The sequence below is a fragment of the Sarcophilus harrisii genome, chromosome 1 (genome assembly GCF_902635505.1).
Source record: "Sarcophilus harrisii chromosome 1, mSarHar1.11, whole genome shotgun sequence".
Taxonomy (NCBI): Eukaryota; Metazoa; Chordata; class Mammalia; order Dasyuromorphia; family Dasyuridae; genus Sarcophilus; species Sarcophilus harrisii.
This window is the reverse complement of record NC_045426.1, coordinates 81,284,899-81,299,600: the sequence shown is the minus strand read 5'-3', so window position 1 is coordinate 81,299,600 and position 14,702 is coordinate 81,284,899. Positions and strand designations below refer to the sequence as shown.

Genomic DNA, 14,702 nt, shown 5'->3' with positions numbered 1-14,702 from the left:
CAAGGGTCAATGTTGGAAAATTACCCATGCATATGTTTTGTGAATAAAAAGCTTTAATAAACTTTTTTTTAAAAAAGAAATATAAGGGCTGAAGATAGATCTGGGAGTTGCTGGAATATGATAATGAACCCATGGGATTTGAAGGGCCACTGAGAGAAAATGTGGAGAATAAAAAGGGCCAAAAACAGAAATCTAAACTATATCTGTGCTTAAGGAGAAGTATGAATGATGACCCAGCAGAAGTGACTGAGAAGGCGTAGTGGGCCAAGTCGGAGATCAGAGACATTAATTTCATGAAGCCTAAGAGAAGTGAAGTATATGCAAGAAGAGAGAGATTGTCCTCCCTGCACTTAGCACGGTGTCTTGCACATAATGGGAGCTCAATAAATACTAGCTGCCTAATTAGCTCATCAACAGTGTGGAAACTGCAGAGAAGTCAAGAAGAATGAAAGAAGGGAATTAGCAATTTTAAAAAATCATTGATGATCCTGAAGACAGTTTCATTTCAGTAGTGAGTCTGGAAGCCAGATGGCAAGATATTGAGAAGTGGGTGGGAGGTGAGGAAAGGGAAACAAAAAGTGTAGTCAGCTTTTTCTAGGCCTGTTAAAGAGAGGAAGAACACAGGATGATAGCTTGAGGGGATGGCAGGCTTAAGGGAAGAATATTTTTTAAAATATAGGGTAGATTTGGGACATGTTTATAGGCAGCAGAGAATATAGAGACTAGATAGTCATCATATAGTGAATAGATTAAATATTAGAAAATAAAAATGTTCTAAATATCAACTTCCCCACAAAGGCAGAAAAGGATAGGTCATTTCAATCGTGTCCAACTCTTCATGAAACCATTCGGGGTTTTCTTAGCAGATATACCGGAGTGGTTGGCCATTTCCTTCTCCGGTTCAATTTGCAGATGAGGAAACTGAGGCAAACAGGGTGAAGTGACTTGCCCAGGGTCGCTGAGCTAGTGAGTGTCAGAGGCCAGATCTGAACTCGGGAAAATGAGCCTTCCTGACTCCAGATCCAGTGCTCCGCACGCTTCCTTACTTAGCTGCCCCTGGTTAAACATACAATTTAATTTTTAAAATTTAATATTTATTAATTTAATTTTAATAACAATTTAATAACAATAACACCCCCCCCCAGACAATACACAAGCCTGCCATTCCATTCGCAGTCCTCTCGTGTAGTAACAAACGGGCCCGTTTTGTTCCGTTTTCATCTGAGACAGCCCCGCCAAAATGACTGCCGCTTTTCTCTGGCCGTTCGTTGCCCGCCTGACGCAGGGGAGAGTTCCGGGTCGGGGCTGATGGGTCTGCCTTGTGTCAGCGGCCATTTGGACATCTTGTCGCCGCTCCGTCTGTCGCTGTTGTGAGTCTTCGCTTGTCGTGACGTTGTGCTGAACCCGGCGCCTAGTGCGGCCGGAAGGGTCCCGTGGGCTTGACTTTCTCCAGAATTCAGCAAGAGCGGGGAAGGGGGAGGTCCTCCGCCAGATCTGCGGGCGTCGCTTGCGGGGGCTCTCGGTTGGTTGGTCTTTCTTCTGATAATTGATCCGCGTTTCCTTCGAAAGGCTCACGCGTCTCTGGTGTGACACAAAACGCTTTTTTTTTTTATTGATTCTTTTTTTTTAAAAGTTTTTTTTATTTTCAAAGCATATGAAAGGACGATTTTTTTTAACAGTGACCCTTGAAAAACCTTGTGTTCCAGTTTTCCTCCCCTCCCCCCATCCTCTCCTAGACGGCAAGCTGCCGGACACATGTCAAACACGGCAAAAACGGATGCTAAGCGAGGGAGGGCGGGAGAGCAGGTGGCCCCGCCCTCTGTGGCCACAGCGGGAGCCCCCGGGAGCCTCTGCGCCCAGACGTCCCCAAGGCAGCTCGGCGCAGTGCGCGACGGCCCTGCTGCTCCCCACCTTGGGCCTACATTTTCCTCTCTGCAACTTCTCCCCAAGGGTGACAGCGCCAACACCCGGAGCACAGACTCCGAACGGCCAGACCGGTTAGAGCCTGAAAATGTAGCATCCCGGGGGCGGGGCGAGGAAGCAGAGCCCGCCCCTCCCCCTTCCCCTCCCCTCCCCCCCCGGCCCGCCGCTGTCCTGGGCCGCCACCTGGTGGCCGCCGGTCACTTCGCTTCTCGCCAGGTCGGTGGCCCCAGAAGGGACGCCCCGCCCCCCGGCCAGTGTGGTCCTCCTGCCCCCAATCTTTCCCCGAGGCCTGGGCCCAGGAAACCTACGTGTGGCCCGGAAAGCTGCTTCGCCCTGGTCCCGGCTCTCCAGACCCCCTCCCCCCCAGCCACCGCCCGCTGGGCGCAGCTCCTGGCGCGGCTTCAGAGGCAGCGCTAAGGGCCCCGCCCGCGCGAGCCTGTTCGGCGCGGGACACCCAGGAAACACCTCAGGCACTCACCGCGTCTCGCACTTCCGGGACGTCACTTTTCCCCCGAGGCAGTTGGGGTAAGTGACTTGCCCAGGGTCACACAGCCGGGAAGTGTCTGAGGTCGGATTTGCGCTCGGGTCCTCCTGCGCCCCCTAGCCGCCGCTAGAGGCACGGCCCCTTCCACAGGGACCCAGAAGCCCCCGGCTCGCTGCCTCGGAGGGCAGAGAAGGGAGCCTGGAGCCGCCCCCCCTCCTCCCCTCCCTCCCCTCCCTCCCTCCTCCCCCCCGCACGTCCGCCCGCGGCCTGCTTCCCAGAGGGGGGCCTGCTCCTCCCGGGGCAGCTCCCGTCCCAGACGGTGCGGACGTCACGGACGGGATAAGAAGGGCGCTCGGGTCCTCCTGAGGGAGGCGGCTCTCCCAGCAGCCGGGGTCAGGCCGGCCGACGGCCCGGTGATGGAGGGCGCCGTCGCAGCCGCAGGGAGGCCCGTGGGGCCTGACAAGCGCCGCCGCACAGTGTCTCCGCTCTTTTTTGTTGCGTTTTGTTTCGTCCTCCTTTTGTCCCCTTTTTGATCTGATTTTTCTTGTGCAACGAGATGATTACATAAATCCGTGTGCACGTCATGGATTTAACATACATTTCAGCATGTTTAACATTGGATTGCTTGCCATTGAGGGGGACGGGGAAGGCCGAAACACAAGGTTTCTCAGGAGTCAGTGTTGGGAAATTACCCATGCAGGCTTTGAAAATAAAAGACTTTAATTAAAAAAAAAAAAGATCAGAGGGCCAAAGAGAGACGCCCAAGGGGCATCCCCAATAAGGGATTGGGGCGGGGAAGATGGTGAGACCACAAAAGGAACCAAGTATTTGGGGGGAGGAGAACCAGCAGAATGTCGCGGAGGAGGGGCTGCTAGAGATGCGGCCCCCAGGAACATTTATCTTGGACTCCAAAGCTCTCCTCTCCATTACTGCCTCCCCCCAGGCTGGAAGGTTGTGAGACTGCCTGTCCAAGGCACTCAGAACCTCTGCTCTCAGGCCAAGAGGATTCCGACGCTCACAATTCTTTTCCATGATTTGCTAAAGTCCTTAGTTTTATACTGAGTCTGCTTTTAGAATTAAGAGACCTCCTTATAGCTCTAGGGAATTTTCTGATTGGCTTAGAGATAACCTGGGATAATAGAACTGACCAATGGCCCTAATGCAGCACCCAAGGGACAAATCCCAAGGTTTGCTTAGGGTTTTCTCCAGGCCTCCATCCTCTGGTGTCTAAACAAATTCCAGCACACGCCTCCCCACCATCCGCCTCTCCGGGAACTCTCAGTATTTCACCACTGCTATCGAGGGAGCCAAGAAGGGGAAGGAGAGGGAGTTCTGAACCTGTTGGGCCAGGGGGCTCAAGCACACTGTTCTTTGGTCCCGATCCAGCCATTAGTGAATCTTTGAGCAGGAGCTTCTTCTCTTACCTCCTACTACACCTACTACACACAAGTGAAAGAAAAAAGGGAAAAGAGAAGGCCAAAGGGGACTTTAGGGTCCCTTTTATGTAGGCTAGAGCCATCCAACAACATGTTGAACAAAAGTAAGAGCCAGCGCTTTAGGTGACAATCCCCCTCAACAAAGTCCATCCTTTAGGAAGCACCAACAGACTTTATTGGACTTTACTGGAAGAGATCAAAGACTCTAGACTCCTCATCATCCCATGAGTGCAACATAACCAAAAAATGTCTTTGATCAGCTCCCTGAAACAATCAGAACTCTCCCCAAATCAATTTGGCTGCTGGAAGCAGAGGGCTCACAGCTTTATGGGACAGACTGTTTGTAGCCCTTATTCTGACCCACAAAAAGGAGCCCTTTGGGGGCTTTTCTTTGTCTTCAAACAAAGACTAGTCAACCATTTGCCAGGCATTTTGTAGAAAGTTTCTGCAGCTGAATCTTCAAACCTATGTAGCTAAAGGAAGGAGATGCTGTTGACAGGAACATTGGCGAGGTGGGCAGGCTCGGGGGTGGGGGGTTAAGATTCTGTTTTAGACAAATTGAGGCCAGAAGTTTTAGACAAAAAAGGATGGAAAGATGGATCTGGCAGTACAGATTGGAGGGGGAGAGACCGGAGGTGGGCGTTACAGTCAAGTTTATGAGGTCTGGAGAAAGGCCTGAAAACTATATCCTTCCACAGTGACCATATGTTTATTTCCAGTCCCACTTTCTCAGCCCACATGGTAGGCTGTGTCTGTGAAGTACTTATTCAGTATTCCAGATTAACTGGAACTTCCCTGGGATTCCAGTTTAGACACCAGAGGATCTAGGCCTAGAGAATACCTTAAGTAAACTTTGGGATTTGTCCCTTGGGTGCACTGGATTAGGGCCATTGGCCAGTTCTATTATCCCCAGGTTATCTTTAAGCCAATCAGAAAGCTGTCCAGGGGTTTAATTAGGTCTCTTAAAATTAAGAATAGATTCAGAATCCAACCATTCTGGAGAGCAGTTTGGAACTATGCTCAGAAAGTTATCAAACTGTGCATACCCTTTGATCCAGCAGTGTTACTACTGGGCTTATATCCCAAAGAGATCATAAAGAAGGGAAACGGACCTGTATGTGCAAGAATGTTTGTGGCAGCCCTCTTTGTAGTGGCCAGAAACTGGAAACTGAGTGGATGCCCATCAGTTGGAGAATGGCTGAATAAATTGTGGTATATGAATATTATGGAATATTATTGTTCTGGAAGAAATGACCAACAGGATGATTTCAGAAAGGCCTGGAGAGACTTACACGAACTGATGCTGAGTGAAACGAGCAGGACAGTGTTACTACTGGGATTATATCCCAAAGAGATTATAAAGAAGGGAAAGGGACCTGTATGTGCACGAATGTTTGTGGCAGCCCTTTTCGTAGTGGCTAAAAACTGGAAACTGAATGGATGTCCATCAGTTGGAGAATGGCTGAATAAATTGTGGTATATGAATATTATGGAATATTACTCTTCTGTAAGAAATGACCAACAGGATAATTTCAGAAAGGCCTGGAGAGACTTACACGAACTGATGCTGAGTGAAATGAGCAGGACCAGGAGATCATTATATACTTCAACAACAATACTATACGATGACCAGTTCTGATGGACCAGGCCATCCTCAGCAACGAGATCAACCAAATCATTTCTAATGGAGCAGTAATGAACTGAACTAGCTATGCCCAGAAAAAGAACTCTGGGAGATGACTAAAACCATTACATTGAATTCCCAATCCCTATATTTATGCACACCTGCATTTTTGATTTCCTTCACACGCTAATTGTACAATATTTCAGAGTCTGATTCTTTTTGTACAGCAAAATAACGTTTTGGTCAGGTATACTTATTGTGTATCTAATTTATATTTTAATATATTTAACATCTACTGGTCATCCTGCCATCTGGGGGAGGGGGTGGGGGGGTAAGAGGTGAAAAATTGGAAAAGAGGTTTGGCAATTGTTAATGCTGTAAAGTTACCCATACATATAACCTGTAAATAAAAGGCTATTAAATTTAAAAAAATAGATTCAGAATATAAAATTAAGGACACTATCAAATCATGGGAAAGAATTGTAAAAGAGTTGGAATCATCTATGATCATTAGTATGAGATAAGCTTGGGAGATATTCTGGTTTTGTACATACTACAGAGAGTTGATCACTCAAAATTTTTTGATAGTGATAGAAGATAAACTGATGACTCAATCCCTTTTTATGAAGAAAAGTCAGTTCCAAAAAGTGGAAGAATTCATGGGCACAGACTGATGAGAGAAGGGAAAAAAAAGAATGGATGCTTCAGTCTCAGGCAGTACCAAGTCTAAACCTGCCACAAAATAGCCCAAGCCTGGAAATCTCAGGATAAGGTCCATGTTCCCTTGAAGGAGATTCAAGAGAAAGGCAGGATGAGATGACTACAGAAGTACTTAGCTACTAAGTCAGAAAAAATGGGGACCCTCATCGGGAGCAGTAAAGTGGCAGCTCCTCTGACTGTCCCTACATTTATTTTTATTTTTTCCTACTCAAGGGGCAAAATTTATTGAAATTAATTGTAACGCCATTGCAAAAGCAGGCTGGAATTCTAAGGGAATTTCAGCAGAGAAACAGAAGCAAGGAGACACACTCATCCAGCTTTTTAGCACTGAAATGCTCATTCTATGGTTCATGGGTAGGAAGGAATTTAGTTTTCATTGACCAGATTATTACTACTGTCTCAGGAATTTTCTCCATGGGATTATCCTGAGGCCAGAAACCATCAGAGAATCAGCAGTGAATTGAGGAGTGGTCTTATTTAAAATCAGAATGTCGTTCTCAGATTGGGAGCGTGGGAAGTCCTCTACTGTCCCCACATTTGTGCAGAATCTGAAGAATCTGAACTCTGACATGTGCATGCAAATATTGGAAGGAGCCACTGGCGGAGAGCAGAGAATGCAAGAAGCATATGCAGGGATAAGGATAGAAATCATTTGGTGAAAAAGGGAAACAACCATCTCCTTTGGAATACAGGGAGAGGCTCTGCTCCAGAAGCTGGTAGGAGCAGCATAACCCACAGAAGCAAGTCAAACCAGAGTGAGTGAGTAAGGATCTGCAGGATCATAGATTTCTAGCTGGAGGGATGCGGTTGATGCAGGCACTGGTGGAGGGAAAGGAGAAGAAATGGAGGAAATGGCCTGTGGTGAGCTAGCCATGTGACATTAGCTGGAGTGCTGGGCTTTCAGTCAGGAAGATCAGAGTTCTAATTCTACCTCAGACCATTACTGGCTGTGTAACCCTTCCTCGGTTTCCTTTTTTTGTGAGGTGTCCCTCAAGTGTGAATGCCTTCTGAGATGAATTTCACTTTATCCTCATGTATCTTGTTTGTGAGCAGCTAGGTGACACAGTGGATAGAGTAGTGGGCTTAGAATCAAGAAGACTCATCTCCACGAGTTCAAATCCAGCTTCAGACACTTACTAGCTAGATGACCCTGGGCAGGCCACTGTTTGCCTCAGTTTCCTCATCTGCAAAATGAGAAGGAAATGGCAAATCACTTCCAGATCTTTGCCAAGAAAACTCCAAATGAGAGCACAGAGAATCAAAAAAGTCCCAAACAGCAAAGCTTGTTTATACACAGCTGTGTCTATGATCCTTCTGTGCCCTTTTCTATCCCACCAGACTGAGCTTTTTGAGGCTTGGTCTTGTTTTTGACTTTCTTTGTATCCCCAAGGCTTAGTACAGTGGTATATAGTAGGTAGTTAATAAATGCTTGCTGACCTACCCCACAGGATTGTTGTAATGGCTAAATGAATGAATGTATGTCCAGTGCTTTACAAATTTAAAGGGCTATATAAATGCTAGTTGTTATAGAGAAAATAGGCTCCAAATGGATCTTCGAGCTCATTGGATCATTGATCTACCTGGAAGGTTATCTAGTCTGATTGATGCTGTCAGAGAGAGGATTTGGACTCCAGAGCAGTTGCTCTTTCCACTGCCTCCCTCAAAGAATGGGGGGAGAGATGGCAAATAAGCAAAGGAGAAGAGTCTTCCACTGATCATATAGCTATAAGGACAGAATTCAAAGAAAACTTGTCAAAAATAGGATCAGGGCAAACACCATACTGTTTAGGAGGACAAAGGATCGGGGAAGAAGCCCGCCAGCAGGACCTGGATGCTCATTGGGAAGTGAGAGATGCATTCAAGACAATACAAAGGTGTGCCATATTTCTAAATGGAACTTTGATAGGAATTCCGATTTAGGAAACAGAGCTTGGTCTAGGACAGAAGTCACCCCAGATGCTAAAGGCACGAGGCTTCACGTCCTGGGACTCAGGATCTCATAGAGCAGTGATGGTGAAGATGGACAGCATGGTTAGAGAATGGATCTGAAGTGATTCACTAAACCCCAGTCATTTTAGGAACCACATTCAAGGAAAATACCTTCACGGTCTATCCCAGGGCAGACGGAATGACAGGAATATCAACATTTCCATATTTGGTATATCCTGATGGGTTGTGACCTAAATAGATGCTGTGGCTCTAGAACTGCACCCTCTGGACTGGTCCAGTCCTCTAGAGCCTATACCTTCCCCTTTGTTCTGTATGGGAGTTAATCCACTACCCTGGGGCTGAGTGCCCCTGGACCACTGAGTAGGTGAATAAGGACTATTTAGCTCACTTAACCTATTTCCAAGTCTGCTCAGACCATGCTTCACATGTAGCCTGGCATACGGCCGTGCACTAATTCCGTCCCATCTTCATTTCCCCCTTGGGTAATCACATCACAACTACCTTGTTTCTGAAAAAGCCATGACAATTCTCCATCGATAGCTCAACCCACCTTCCCTGTTGACTCCCTAGACCTTAGTAAATTCCTTTCTCATGTTGCCAATGTTATTTCCCCTTATTAGAATATAAAGAGCAGCTTGATGGTGCAGTGGTTAGAACACTGGACTTAGAATCAGAAAGATATATTTAAATAAGTTCAAATATGGCTCAGATACTTAACCAGTTGTGTGGTCTTGGGCAATTCACTTCACTCTGCCTCAGTTTCCCCAACTTTTAAAAGAAAAGGAAATGGCAAACCACTCCACTCTTGCCAAGAAAATCTCAAAATAAGGTCATGAATTTTCAGATAACAATTAGAACATAAGCTCCCTTGAGAGAAGGGACTTTTTTGTATTTGTAGCCTCAGTGCATTTTCATTTATTCATTCATTTCGGATGCAGCAACTACCTCCAGAATTAGTGTTGTTTGGAATTCCCTTTGACCTTTTTGAGATCATAGCAAGATACTGCAAAGCAGCAAGTCAGGAAGCGATTGATATCTGAATGCCAAATCTATGCATCTGTGGCAGAGCTCATAGGATGATAGGGGTAAGTGGGGGCCCAATGCTGAGGTCATCTTATTTCAGTAGAACATCCTGGTAACTCTACAGGGCCTGAAAGATGAAAAGATTGGTAGAGAGAACCTCAGCAGGAGGATCCATGTTTTCATTGCAAGGATGAGATGTGGGGTGTGTCTGAGAAGTAACTCACATAAAACATTTTTCTGACTTTCAATGTTTCCCAGAGGTCTGGGTTGATTCCTTGATGTGTGATAAAAGGCCCCAGAAGCCATCTGATATAATTGTTGTTCAATGATGTTAACAGAGTATAGCAGTTTAAAGATCTCTTAGAGGGATTCATAGAACGAGAAAGAATGAATATGTGGGAACTACAAGACTGAATAAGAAGACTAACGTATGCTGTTCCAAAAGTTCAAAATGTGGCAGATTCTTTGTTAAGACTGTTGCAAGGCTGCAAGATCCAGAGGCTGGATCAGGAAAAGCCATTGGATTTGGCAATTAAGAATATTGGTGATTTTGGAAAGGGGCCCTTTTTGGCCCTATCTGGTGGAATGATAGGGCCAAAAGCCAGAATGTAAGAGGTTAAGAAGAGCGTGGAAGGAAAGTGGAGGATTCTATTGTAGATCTTTTTCAGTTTAATACAAAGGGCTGAAGATATGTAGGATGACAATTGGCAAGAGTGGATCAAATGTTTTTTCAGGATGGAGGAGCCCTTGGCATGTGTGTAGGCAGTAGGGAAAGAACCAGCAGATAGAGATTAAAAATAAGTGATAGAGTAAGGACAACAGAGGGGACAATCCATCAGAACAAATGAGGTGGGATCACTTGAGTAAGTAGAGGATCCTGTTCTCCTTGGTGAGGAGTAAGGCCATTTCTTCATGAGACAGGGGTCAGAAGAGCATGAGTGATGGGAGATGAAGATGAAGGAAGGAGAGAGCTCTTGAATGCTTTATTGAAACCTAAGTCTAGGAACTTTGCAATGAGCTATTAAACTCCATTTAAAGAAAGGGAATGGAGTTAGTGTGGCAATAGTCAGCTAGCTAATCTCTCTGTTTTCTTTTCAACTTTACAGAATCCTAAAACCCCATTAAAAAGGCATCTTGGAGTCAGGTCTCTTCTCCCTCCCCCCACAGTCTGCACCCTGTATGGTCTCTGGAATGGATCTGATGTCCAACCTGGGCCTTTGTTCTTCCAGAGTCTGACTTTAGTCAGAAGCTTTCTATTTCTTAAGAAAGGTAAGGGAGAAGGGGAAGAAATTTGTTGATCGAGGACACAGCTGAGTTAATGCAAAGTCCCCAAGTCAGTAAGCCCTTATGACCTCATAGGTGTTAGCTAGCCCTCCTGCCTAGACCAGGCCACAGCTGTCAAAGCCGGTCAGAGAGTGACAGCCTCCAAACTATGGGAGGTCAAGTCTCTGTAAGCGCCAGGAAAGGGGGGTGGGGTGGGGTGGTAGCTTGGGATCTTGGAGATTCTGCTTCTGGCAGGGAGGGTGGCGGGGAGGGAAAGATAAGATTGACCTAGGAGAAGGGTAAGAAAACAAGAATTCTCTGGAAGAATCCAAGCCAATCTGGGGTCCAGGGGCCAGAGGCTAGTCCCCAGGAAGAATGGCCATTTAGGGCCAACCTCTTCTAGTCTGCTTTTCTTAACTGTCCCCTTTCCTTCCTTCTCCTGCCCCATTTCTGGTACAGAAGGGTAGTAATGAATCTGAAAACGAATCTAACAACTTTGAAGAAAAACACATGGTAGGTGAAGGTTGGATGTTTCCTTAGGGTGTTTGGGAGGGGGCAGAAATTGTCTCTCAGGCTGTGAATAACTCCTGTGGGGCCCAGAGCTCTGATGAGCACTTTCTAGCTATCGGGGAGCTGTTTGACTGGTTTGGAAGATGACGGAGGGAGAGCTAGCAAGGCCTGAATGATCAGATCAGGTGGGGAGTGGAAAATGAGAGGGTGGGGATTTGGAAGGGCCTGGGAATAGGATGGAGATTAGAGAGGAGCCCAGGGGACCTAATATGAGAACAGTAATCTTCCTCTTGTAAGTTAGAAGAACCAGGTAAATGGGAGATTTTTGCTAATGCAGGAGGAAAGGCCATCCCAAGCGGTCCCTCTTGTTAAGCTCTGCCCTATTTCCTGCAGCAGACCCAGATGGACTTGGTGAGCCCAAAGATGTGGGTATGGTGGTAGGGAATGTTGGGGCGATGGGCACTGCTGCGTGCATTCCCTCCAAGCCCGGGCCATGCAGTGCTGCTGCTGTGCACGCCCACAGAAGTGGGCCCTGGTGAAGCTCCATCGCTGGTCCCCATGCCCTGGGGTCCTGCCCAACACACCACCACCTGTCTCACCAACAGTACTCCTCTCGGGAATTGGCATTTGACACCAAAATTCTAATGGTTTGAGGAGCTGGTGGGACTGTGGGGGGAGCACTAGCCCTTCCCTGCCCAATAAAGGACGTCCTCAGGCCCACCCTGTCTCCTTCACTGACTCTTCTTTCCCTCCAAACATAGACCTGACCCTAAGTCTCTTCTCTCTCCTTGCCTTCTACCTGTGATCTCGTCTGCTCCCCTGGCACCAGTTACAATGTCGATGCAGACTGCCCTAGTGGAGCATCTCCAAGGACGGATGCATCCGGTCAGGGCCGCTTGATGTTTTTATCAGTAATCTGCAGGCGAACACTGCTGGGAATTTTCAGACGTCAGCAGTGGGAGTAAAGGCTGACAGGTTGCATGACGAGTCAGTGTCCCAAAAGAACCCAACAGGCTGCAATGGACTGAACTGATTAAGATGGAAGTGTCTAACAGTGAAAAAACCAGATGTTTTGGTTAAAAAAATCAAGCGCTCAAATCCAAAAATTAATGGAGATCTTGATGGACTACAATAAGGGGGCTTGGAAACCACAAGTTTATCACATTTTGTGTTGCCCTGAGACATGTTTAGAACATAAAAGCTAAAGTCCCAATGTCCTTGTCAGATTGGGGTAATGGGGGAAACCCAATCTGGACATTCCATTCAGTTCAAGTTCTTTTAGGAAGAGAGCACTGATGAGATGGAGACCATGACAGGGAAGGGCCTGGACTCAATACTATAAAAGAATCAGCTGAAAGAGCTCGAGATGTTTAAGTTGGAGAAGAGAGAAAGTTTTGCAAAGGCTAGCAGGAGCACGGATGACAGTCATTCTTAAGAATCTGGAGAGCTAACATGAGGAAAAGAGAATAATGGGTGGAAATTTGAGGTAGATTTTAGCCCGGTATAAGGGAAAACTTCCTAATGATTAGAATGATCAAAAAGTGAACCAGCTATCTTAAAAAAGATGAGTTCTCTCTTTCTTAAAGACTTCAAGCTAAAGCCTTCAGACTCTTATCAGACTATTTCAGAAGTGGTTAAAGCAGTGGGTTTGGAGTCACAAACATCCGAGTCCAAATGCTACTTTAGGCACTAAGAATCCTTAGTTTCCTAAACTGTAAAAAGAAGGGACTGGATTTATGGGCCTTCCACCTCTAGACCTACGGTCTCTCCCAAATGATTCTAACTGCCAAGTGTGATTTCCAGCTTTAAACACGTCTCCTGAAGTTCCAGATTATCTCAAACTAACAAGATACATGCCCATTTCAGTGTGTCACTGGCACCCCAAAGTCATAAACCAGCTTTCTTCTACTTTTATTTCTGTAGCTATTAGCATCCCTATCCTTCTCAACTCTCCAAAGACCTTCCTCAGACTCCTTCACTCCCATATCCAATCCTCTTCCCAAGTCCTGTCTTATTCCTGCCTCCATATCCCTCACACATCCAGATCCTTGAATGTCACTAATCTTGTGCAAGCCTTTGTCGCTTTACACTTAACTCGTCACTGTTTTAGGTACAGAAAATATTTAACACTTGGTCAGAAAGAAATCTCAAGGGACCCATGCTAGTACTGGGCACAGAATTGGATGCCACTTGACACTTGTTACCAATAACCAAGTTCTAGATCACTATCATGAGGAAGCAGGGGGCTCTACCTGGGTAAGGAGCAAAGTACAGGCCTGAAGAGCTGTGACCAAACTTCTCACATCACCTACTGAACTCGGATCAAGTTGTGAAAGTAGGAGGACATCATAGAAGTTCAGGTCAATTGTCCCTACCCTAGAGGTGAGTAGAATTCAATTTTTAATATCAAACCCAAATTCAAGATTTAGGATGAGAAACTGGGCAAACAACAACAAAAAAGCCTGATCATTAAAAGTGACAGGGAGGCTCAAAACAAAAACTCAGAAGGCAATGAGTGAAATATATACAAAGCAAAGACTGGAGGGGAGGACAGGGCGGAATAACTTAACTGTTAAATTACTTAAAAATAACTGGCTGAATGGTAAAAGAGTTGTACAAAACGTAACTGAATACCTCCTTAAAAATTAGATTTGGTCAAGGGGGAGCTAATAATTATAAGAGATGTCAAGAAATAATAAAAGTCAAAAGAATGGGAAAAAAATTGAAAAGAACTGAAATAATTCATAGGAAAAACAACTGGGAAAGAAAAAATCAAGAAGGGATAATTTAATAGTTGGATTACCTGAAAACCATGGTCCAAAAAAAAAAAAAAAAAAAAACCCAGCTTATTGATATGGTATTTCAAGAAATTATACACAAAAGCTGCCCAGATATCCTAAAACCAAAGGGCAAAGTAGAAATCAAAAAGATCCACTGATCACCTCCTGAAAAAGATCCCAAAATGAAAACACCCAGGAATGTTATAGCCAAAATCCAGAGCTCCCTGGTCAAAGAGAAAATCCTAAAAACAGCCAGAAAAAATTAATTAGAATACCATGTAGCCATAGTCCAGGATAACAATTACCACTATGAAGGAGTGGAGGGCTTTTGGTCTATGATATTCCTGGCAGCAAACAACCTAGAATAACAACCAAGAATAACCTATCTGACAAAATTGAGAATAATCCTTCAGGAGAAAAATGAATATTTAATGAAAGAGAACTTGAAAGATGCTTGAGAAATCATAAGAGACTTATTAATGATAAACTGTTTACATTCCCAAATGGGAAGATGATACATGTAACCCTTAATATTAACCAATAAGGCCATTAGGTGTCTACTTAAAAGACACAGATATGAATCTATTATGTTAGGATGTTCTCAAAAAAAGAAAAGTAGAGCAAGAAAGAGTGATACACTGAGAGAAGGGGATAGGGAGAGGAAGAATGGAAAAAAAATCATCTCATAAAAAGAGATGCACAAAGAATGGACAACATCTGAGTCTCACTTATGTGAACTAGTTTGAGGAAAGAGTATATAACATCCATAACTGAGTATAGAAATTTTCCTTATTTAACAAAGAAGAGGTTAAGAGAAAGTGTGGAGTGAGAAGAGAAGATAAATTTAGGGAGGCACAATAAGCAATTGAGGGGAAAGGTGAAAAAGTGGATCATAGATGTAAAGTCAAATTCATGGAGTTAGATCAGCAAACTATCAAGCAATGATTTGTTACAAATCTGAAGTGCCAAGGAAAGAATTTGTACCCATC

General features: G+C 45.2%; 2 long non-coding RNA genes across 3 annotated transcripts; one reads left to right on the top strand and one right to left on the bottom strand.

Annotated features, from left to right (window-relative positions):
- Positions 1-1,139: 1,139 nt before the first annotated feature.
- LOC116422254 lies at positions 1,140-13,670 on the top strand. 2 transcript variants are annotated; one of them, XR_004232816.1, is made up of 5 exons: positions 1,140-1,522; positions 10,267-10,429; positions 10,883-10,936; positions 11,271-11,344; positions 11,763-13,670. It is a non-coding gene; the product is annotated as an uncharacterized LOC116422254 (long non-coding RNA). The 2 variants fall into 2 exon arrangements; XR_004232817.1 differs by lacking the exons at positions 1,140-1,522; positions 10,267-10,429 and adding an exon at positions 10,436-10,610.
- Positions 1,211-2,614, bottom strand: LOC116422255. Its single transcript, XR_004232818.1, has 2 exons — positions 2,402-2,614; positions 1,211-1,581 (listed from the first exon to the last, which is right to left on the bottom strand). It is a non-coding gene; the product is annotated as an uncharacterized LOC116422255 (long non-coding RNA).
- Positions 13,671-14,702: the final 1,032 nt, after the last annotated feature.